Raw genomic sequence first — 7,500 nt, forward strand, 5'->3', positions numbered from 1 at the left:
TTGTTTTCAACAAAAATTGAACCTCACCTTATTATGTCCCATTAGTGGCTTGGAATATTTAAAACATATTCTCGATAATATTTCTTCCAACATACTTCATGAAGCTATTGTTTTGGCCTCACTATTATTTGCATAGAATCATAGTTGTAAAAAGATTGTCTTTATGCAAAGCAAGTAGTTTAAAACAGTATTGATCTATAAATCTAGTTGGAGATGCTGGGGATTGAACCCAGGACCTCATACATGCACTCTACCACTGAGCTACATCCCCTTGTCTTAATGGTTCACTTGTTTTCAAAGAGAGTTTAACTTCACTTTATTATGTACCATGAGTGGCTTGGAATATTTAAAAGAGCTATTGTTTTGGCTCTTACTATTATTTGCATAGAATCATAGTTGTAAAGAGATTGTCTTTATGCAAAGCAAGCAGTTTAAAACAGTGTTGATCTATTAATCTAGTTGGAGATGCTGGGGATTGAACCCAGGACCTCATACATGCTAAGCATGCGCTCTACCACTGAGCTACATCCCCTTGTATGAACTGTTCACTTGTTTTAAACAAAAAATGAACCTCACCTTATTATCTGGTTGGCTTGGAATATTTAAAAGATATTTTCGATATTACTTCTAATAAAATACTTCATGAAGCTATTGTTTTGGCCTCACTATTATTTGCATAGAATCATAGTTGTAAAAAGATAGTCTTTTTGCAAAGCAAGTAGTTTAAAACAGTATTGATCTATAAATCTACTTGGAGATGCTGGGGATTGAACCCAGGACCTCATACATGCAAAGCATGCGCTCTACCACTGAGCTAAATCCCCTTGTCTTAATGGTTCACTTGTTTTCAAAAGAGTTTATCTTCACTGTATTATGTCCCATGAATGGGTAGGAATATTTAAAAGACATTCTCGATAATATTTCTTCCAACATACTTCATGAAGCTATTGTTTTGGCCTAACTATTATTTACACAGAATCATAGTTAAAAGATTGTCTTTATGCAAAACAGTATTGATCTATAAATCTAGTTGGAGATGCTGGGGATTGAACGCAGGACCTCATACATGCTAAGCATGCGCTCTACCACTGAGCTACACCCCCTTGTATGAAATATTCACTTGTTTTCAACAAAAATTGAACCTCACCTTTTTATGTCCCATTAGTGGCTTGGAATATTTAAAACATATTCTCGATAATATTTCTTCCAACATACTTCATGAAGCTATTGTTTTGGCCTCACTATTATTTGCATAGAATCATAGTTGTAAAAAGATTGTCTTTATGCAAAGCAAGTAGTTTAAAACAGTATTGATCTATAAATCTAGTTGGAGATGCTGGGGATTGAACCCAGGACCTCATACATGCACTCTACCACTGAGCTACATCCCCTTGTCTTAATGGTTCACTTGTTTTCAAAGAGAGTTTAACTTCACTTTATTATGTACCATGAGTGGCTTGGAATATTTAAAAGAGCTATTGTTTTGGCTCTTACTATTATTTGCATAGAATCATAGTTGTAAAGAGATTGTCTTTATGCAAAGCAAGCAGTTTAAAACAGTGTTGATCTATTAATCTAGTTGGAGATGCTGGGGATTGAACCCAGGACCTCATACATGCTAAGCATGCGCTCTACCACTGAGCTACATCCCCTTGTATGAACTGTTCACTTGTTTTAAACAAAAAATGAACCTCACCTTATTATCTGGTTGGCTTGGAATATTTAAAAGATATTTTCGATATTACTTCTAATAAAATACTTCATGAAGCTATTGTTTTGGCCTCACTATTATTTGCATAGAATCATAGTTGTAAAAAGATAGTCTTTTTGCAAAGCAAGTAGTTTAAAACAGTATTGATCTATAAATCTACTTGGAGATGCTGGGGATTGAACCCAGGACCTCATACATGCAAAGCATGCGCTCTACCACTGAGCTAAATCCCCTTGTCTTAATGGTTCACTTGTTTTCAAAAGAGTTTATCTTCACTGTATTATGTCCCATGAATGGGTAGGAATATTTAAAAGACATTCTCGATAATATTTCTTCCAACATACTTCATGAAGCTATTGTTTTGGCCTAACTATTATTTACACAGAATCATAGTTAAAAGATTGTCTTTATGCAAAACAGTATTGATCTATAAATCTAGTTGGAGATGCTGGGGATTGAACCCAGGACCTCATACATGCTAAGCATGCGCTCTACCACTGAGCTACATCCCCTTTTATGAACTGTTTACTTGTTTTCAAAAGAGTTTATCTTCACTGTATTATGTCCCTGCAGTGCATTGGAATATTTCAAAGATTTTCTCGATAATATTTCTACTAACATACGATATGAAGCTATTGTTTTGGCCTAATTATTATTTGCACAGAATCATAGTTGTAAAAAGATTGTCTTTATGCAAAGCAAACAGTTTAAAACAGTGTTGATCTATAAATCTGTTTGGAGATGCTGGGGATTGAACCTAGCACCACACACATGCTAAGCATGTGCTCTACCACTGAGCTACATGCCCTTGTATGAAAAGTTCACTTGTTTTCAACAAAAATTTAACCTCACCTTATTATGTCCCATCAGTGGCTTGGAATATTTAAAAGATATTTTCGATATTACTTCCAATAAAATACTTCATTGAGCTATTGTTTTGGCCCTTACTATTTGCATAGAATCATAGTTGTCAAAAGATTGTCTTTATGCAAAGCAAGCAGTTTAAAAAAGCTTTGATCTATAAATCTGGTTGGAGATGCTGGGGATTGAACCTAGGACCCAATACATGCTAAGCATGCGCTCTACCAATGAGCTACATGCCCTTGTATGAAATGTTCACTTGTTTTCAACAAAAAATTAACTTCACCTTATTATGTCCCATTAGTGGCTTGGAATATTTAAAACATATTCTCGATAATATTTCTTCCAACATACTTCATGAAGCTATTTTTTTGGCCTCACTATTATTTGCATAGAATCATAGTTGTAAAAAGATTGTCTTTATGCAAAGCAAGTAGTTTAAAACAGTACTGATCTATAAATCTGATTGGAGATGCTGGGGATTGAACCCAGGACCTCATACATGCAAAGCATGCGCTCTACCACTGAGCTACATCCCCTTGTCTTAATGGTTCACTTGTTTTCAAAGAGAGTTTAACTTCACCTTATTATGTACCATCAGTGGCTTCGAATATTTAAAACATATTCTCGATAATATTTCTTCCAACATACTTCATGAAGCTATTGTTTTGGCCTCACTATTATTTGCATAGAATCATAGTTGTAAAAAGATTGTCTTTATGCAAAGATAGTAGTTTAAATCTAGTTGGAGATGCTGGGGATTGAACCCAGGACCTCATACATGCAAAGCATGCGCTCTACCACTGAGCTACACCCCCTTGTATGAAATATTCACTTGTTTTCATCAAAAAATTGAACCTCACCTTATTATGTCCCATTAGTGGCTTGGAATATTTAAAACATATTCTCGATAATATTTCTTCCAACATACTTCATGAAGCTATTGTTTTGGCCTCACTATTATTTGCATAGAATCATAGTTGTAAAAAGATTGTCTTTATGCAAAGCAAGTAGTTTAAAAGAGTATTGATCTATAAATCTAATTGGAGATGCTGGGGATTGAACCCAGGACCTCATACATGCGAAGCATGCACTCTACCACTGAGCTACATCCCCTTGTCTTAATGGTTCACTTGTTTTCAAAGAGAGTTTAACTTCACTTTATTATGTACCATGAGTGGCTTGGAATATTTAAAAGAGCTATTGTTTTGGCTCTTACTATTATTTGCATAGAATCATAGTTGTAAAGAGATTGTCTTTATGCAAAGCAAGCAGTTTAAAATAGTGTTGACCAATAAATCTAGTTGGAGATGCTGGGGATTGAACCCAGGACCTCATACATGCTAAGCATGCGCTCTACCACTGAGCTACATCCCCTTGTATGAACTGTTCACTTGTTTTCAACAAAAAATGAACCTCACCTTATTATCTGGTTGGCTTGGAATATTTAAAAGATATTTTCGATATTACTTCTAATAAAATACTTCATGAAGCTATTGTTTTGGCCTCACTATTATTTGCATAGAATCATAGTTGTAAAAAGATAGTCTTTTTGCAAAGCAAGTAGTTTAAAACAGTATTGATCTATAAATCTACTTGGAATTGAACCCAGGACCTCATACATGCAAAGCATGCGCTCTACCACTGAGCTACATCCCCTTGTCTTAATGGTTCACTTGTTTTCAAAAGAGTTTATCTTCACTGTATTATGTCCCATGAATGGGTAGGAATATTTAAAAGACATTCTCGATAATATTTCTTCCAACATACTTCATGAAGCTATTGTTTTGGCCTAACTATTATTTACACAGAATCATAGTTAAAAGATTGTCTTTATGCAAAGCAAGTAGTTTAAAACAGTATTGATCTATAAATCTAGTTGGAGATGCTGGGGATTGAACCCAGGACCTCATACATGCTAAGCATGCGCTCTACCACTGAGCTACATCCCCTTGTATGAACTGTTTACTTGTTTTCAAAAGAGTTTATCTTCACTGTATTATGTCCCTTCAGTGCATTGGAATATTTCAAAGATTTTTTCGATAATATTTCTACTAACATACGATATGAAGCTATTGTTTTGGCCTAATTATTATTTGCACAGAATCATAGTTGTAAAAAGATTGTCTTTATGCAAAGCAAACACTTTAAAACAGTGTTGATCTATAAATCTGTTTGGAGATGCTGGGGATTGAACCTAGCACCACACAAATGCTAAGCATGTGCTCTACCACTGAGCTACATGCCCTTGTATGAAATGTTCACTTGTTTTCAACAAAAATTGAACCTCACCTTATTATGTCCCATCAGTGGCTTGGAATATTTAAAAGATATTTTCGATATTAATTCTAATAAAATACTTCATGAAGCTATTGTTTTGGCCCTTACTATTTGCATAGAATCATAGTTGTCAAAAGATTGTCTTTATGCAAAGCAAGCAGTTTAAAAAAGCGTTGATCTATAAATCTGGTTGGAGATGCTGGGGATTGAACCTAGGACCTAATACATGCTAAGCATGCGCTCTACCAATGAGCTACACCCCCTCACTATTATTTGCATAGAATCATAGTTGTAAAAAGATTGTCTTTATGCAAAGATAGTAGTTTAAATCTATAAATCTAGTTGGAGATGCTGGGGATTGAACCCAGGACCTCATACATGCAAAGCATGCGCTCTACCACTGAGCTACACCCCCTTGTATGAAATATTCACTTGTTTTCAACAAAAATTTAACCTCACCTTATTATGTCCCATTAGTGGCTTGGAATATTTAAAACATATTCTCGATAATATTTCTTCCAACATACTTCATGAAGCTATTGTTTTGGCCTCACTATTATTTGCATAGAATCATAGTTGTAAAAAGATTGTCTTTATGCAAAGCAAGTAGTTTAAAACAGTATTGATCTATAAATCTAGTTGGAGATGCTGGGGATTGAACCCAGGACCTCATACATGCAAAGCATGCGCTCTACCACTGAGCTACATCCCCTTGTCTTAATGGTTCACTTGTTTTCAAAGAGAGTTTAACTTCACCTTATTATGTACCATCAGTGGCTTGGAATATTTAAAACATATTCTCGATAATATTTCTTCCAACATACTTCATGAAGCTATTGTTTTGGCCTCACTATTATTTGCATAGAATCATAGTTGTGAAAAGATTGTCTTTATGCAAAGATAGTAGTTTAAATCTAGTTGGGGATGCTGGGGATTGAACCCAGGACCTCATACATGCAAAGCATGCGCTCTACCACTGAGCTACACCCCCTTGTATGAAATATACACTTGTTTTCAACAAAAAATTTAACCTCACTTTATTATGTCCCATTAGTGGCTTGGAATATTTAAAACATATTCTCGATAATATTTCTTCCAACATACTTCATGAAGCTATTGTTTTGGCCTCACTATTATTTGCATAGAATCATAGTTGTAAAAAGATTGTCTTTATGCAAAGCAAGTAGTTTAAAAGAGTATTGATCTATAAATCTAATTGGAGATGCTGGGGATTGAACCCAGGACCTCATACATGCGAAGCATGCACTCTACCACTGAGCTACATCCCCTTGTCTTAATGGTTCACTTGTTTTCAAAGAGAGTTTAACTTCACTTTATTATGTACCATGAGTGGCTTGGAATATTTAAAAGAGCTATTGTTTTGGCTCTTACTATGATTTGCATAGAATCATAGTTGTAAAGAGATTGTCTTTATGCAAAGCAAGCAGTTTAAAACAGTGTTGATCTATAAATCTAGTTGGAGATGCTGGGGATTGAACCCAGGACCTCATACATGCTAAGCATGCGCTCTACCACTGAGCTACATCCCCTTGTATGAACTGTTCACTTGTTTTCAACAAAAAATGAACCTCACCTTATTATCTGGTTGGCTTGGAATATTTAAAAGATATTTTCGATATTACTTCTAATAAAATACTTCATGAAGCTATTGTTTTGGCCTCACTATTATTTGCATAGAATCATAGTTGTAAAAAGATAGTCTTTTTGCAAAGCAAGTAGTTTAAAACAGTATTGATCTATAAATCTACTTGGAATTGAACCCAGGACCTCATACATGCAAAGCATGCGCTCTACCACTGAGCTACATCCCCTTGTCTTAATGGTTCACTTGTTTTCAAAAGAGTTTATCTTCACTGTATTATGTCCCATGAATGGGTAGGAATATTTAAAAGACATTCTCGATAATATTTCTTCCAACATACTTCATGAAGCTATTGTTTTGGCCTAACTATTATTTACACAGAATCATAGTTAAAAGATTGTCTTTATGCAAAACAGTATTGATCTATAAATCTAGTTGGAGATGCTGGGGATTGAACCCAGGACCTCATACATGCTAAGCATGCGCTCTACCACTGAGCTACATCCCCTTGTATGAACTGTTTACTTGTTTTCAAAAGAGTTTATCTTCACTGTATTATGTCCCATGAATGGGTAGGAATATTTAAAAGACATTCTCGATAATATTTCTTCCAACATACTTCATGAAGCTATTGTTTTGGCCTAACTATTATTTACACAGAATCATAGTTAAAAGATTGTCTTTATGCAAAACAGTATTGATCTATAAATCTAGTTGGAGATGCTGGGGATTGAACCCAGGACCTCATACATGCAAAGCATGCGCTCTACCACTGAGCTACATCCCCTTGTATGAACTGTTTACTTGTTTTCAAAAGAGTTTATCTTCACTGTATTATGTCCCTTCAGTGCATTGGAATATTTCAAAGATTTTCTCGATAATATTTCTACTAACATACGATATGAAGCTATTGTTTTGGCCTAATTATTATTTGCACAGAATCATAGTTGTAAAAAGATTGTCTTTATGCAAAGCAAACAGTTTAAAACAGTGTTGATCTATAAATCTGTTTGGAGATGCTGGGGATTGAACCTAGCACCACACA

General features: G+C 34.9%; 1 protein-coding gene and 18 non-coding genes across 19 annotated transcripts in view; 1 reads left to right on the top strand and 18 right to left on the bottom strand.

The window, feature by feature from the left end:
• The window catches only part of nt5dc1 (5'-nucleotidase domain containing 1), a 193,380-nt gene that overhangs the window by 114,035 nt on the left and 71,845 nt on the right, over window positions 1-7,500 (top strand). The gene's annotated exons all lie outside the window — the stretch shown is intronic.
• On the bottom strand, window positions 461-532 carry trnaa-agc (transfer RNA alanine (anticodon AGC)). Its single transcript has one exon. It is a non-coding gene; the product is annotated as a tRNA-Ala (tRNA).
• Window positions 753-824, bottom strand: trnaa-ugc (transfer RNA alanine (anticodon UGC)). The gene has a single exon. It is a non-coding gene; the product is annotated as a tRNA-Ala (tRNA).
• Window positions 1,032-1,103, bottom strand: trnaa-agc (transfer RNA alanine (anticodon AGC)). The gene has a single exon. It is a non-coding gene; the product is annotated as a tRNA-Ala (tRNA).
• Window positions 1,581-1,652, bottom strand: trnaa-agc (transfer RNA alanine (anticodon AGC)). Its single transcript has one exon. It is a non-coding gene; the product is annotated as a tRNA-Ala (tRNA).
• On the bottom strand, window positions 1,873-1,944 carry trnaa-ugc (transfer RNA alanine (anticodon UGC)). The gene has a single exon. It is a non-coding gene; the product is annotated as a tRNA-Ala (tRNA).
• On the bottom strand, window positions 2,152-2,223 carry trnaa-agc (transfer RNA alanine (anticodon AGC)). Its single transcript has one exon. It is a non-coding gene; the product is annotated as a tRNA-Ala (tRNA).
• trnaa-ugc (transfer RNA alanine (anticodon UGC)) lies at window positions 3,040-3,111 on the bottom strand. Its single transcript has one exon. It is a non-coding gene; the product is annotated as a tRNA-Ala (tRNA).
• On the bottom strand, window positions 3,319-3,390 carry trnaa-ugc (transfer RNA alanine (anticodon UGC)). The gene has a single exon. It is a non-coding gene; the product is annotated as a tRNA-Ala (tRNA).
• trnaa-cgc (transfer RNA alanine (anticodon CGC)) lies at window positions 3,617-3,688 on the bottom strand. Its single transcript has one exon. It is a non-coding gene; the product is annotated as a tRNA-Ala (tRNA).
• Window positions 3,878-3,949, bottom strand: trnaa-agc (transfer RNA alanine (anticodon AGC)). Its single transcript has one exon. It is a non-coding gene; the product is annotated as a tRNA-Ala (tRNA).
• trnaa-agc (transfer RNA alanine (anticodon AGC)) lies at window positions 4,453-4,524 on the bottom strand. The gene has a single exon. It is a non-coding gene; the product is annotated as a tRNA-Ala (tRNA).
• On the bottom strand, window positions 5,196-5,267 carry trnaa-ugc (transfer RNA alanine (anticodon UGC)). Its single transcript has one exon. It is a non-coding gene; the product is annotated as a tRNA-Ala (tRNA).
• trnaa-ugc (transfer RNA alanine (anticodon UGC)) lies at window positions 5,493-5,564 on the bottom strand. Its single transcript has one exon. It is a non-coding gene; the product is annotated as a tRNA-Ala (tRNA).
• On the bottom strand, window positions 5,772-5,843 carry trnaa-ugc (transfer RNA alanine (anticodon UGC)). Its single transcript has one exon. It is a non-coding gene; the product is annotated as a tRNA-Ala (tRNA).
• On the bottom strand, window positions 6,070-6,141 carry trnaa-cgc (transfer RNA alanine (anticodon CGC)). Its single transcript has one exon. It is a non-coding gene; the product is annotated as a tRNA-Ala (tRNA).
• On the bottom strand, window positions 6,331-6,402 carry trnaa-agc (transfer RNA alanine (anticodon AGC)). Its single transcript has one exon. It is a non-coding gene; the product is annotated as a tRNA-Ala (tRNA).
• trnaa-agc (transfer RNA alanine (anticodon AGC)) lies at window positions 6,892-6,963 on the bottom strand. Its single transcript has one exon. It is a non-coding gene; the product is annotated as a tRNA-Ala (tRNA).
• On the bottom strand, window positions 7,171-7,242 carry trnaa-ugc (transfer RNA alanine (anticodon UGC)). Its single transcript has one exon. It is a non-coding gene; the product is annotated as a tRNA-Ala (tRNA).

Source organism: Callionymus lyra, chromosome 17, assembly GCF_982586985.1.
Source record: "Callionymus lyra chromosome 17, fCalLyr1.hap1.1, whole genome shotgun sequence".
Classification (NCBI taxonomy): Eukaryota; Metazoa; Chordata; class Actinopteri; order Syngnathiformes; family Callionymidae; genus Callionymus; species Callionymus lyra.